The following is a 409-nucleotide window of genomic DNA, read 5'->3' as shown; positions in this document are numbered from 1 at the left end:
ATATATATATATATATATATATCCATCCATCCATCCATTTTCTTTACCCGTTTATTCCATTTTGGGTCACGGGGGTCGCCGGTGCCCATGTCCAGCAATCACTGTGCGAGGGGCGGGGTACACCCTGGACGGGTCGCAAGTCCATCACAGGGCCACATAGAGACAAACGAGACAAACAACCACTCACTCTCTCACTCACACCTAGGGGCAATTTAGAGTTACCAATTGGCCTAACATGCATGTTTTTGGTCTGTGGGAGGAAACCGGAGTACCCGGAGAAAACCCACGCATGCACGGAGAGAACATGCAAACTCCACCCAGAAGGCCCCTGGACCGGGGTTTGAACCAGGGACCTGCTCGCTGAGAGGCAGCAGCTCTACCAGTTGCGCCACCGTGCTGCCCTATATAT

This window comes from Nematolebias whitei, chromosome 12 (genome assembly GCF_014905685.2).
Source record: "Nematolebias whitei isolate Nwh7 chromosome 12, NemWhi1, whole genome shotgun sequence".
NCBI classification, from domain to species: domain Eukaryota; kingdom Metazoa; phylum Chordata; class Actinopteri; order Cyprinodontiformes; family Rivulidae; genus Nematolebias; species Nematolebias whitei.
This window is presented reverse-complemented; position numbering follows the sequence as displayed.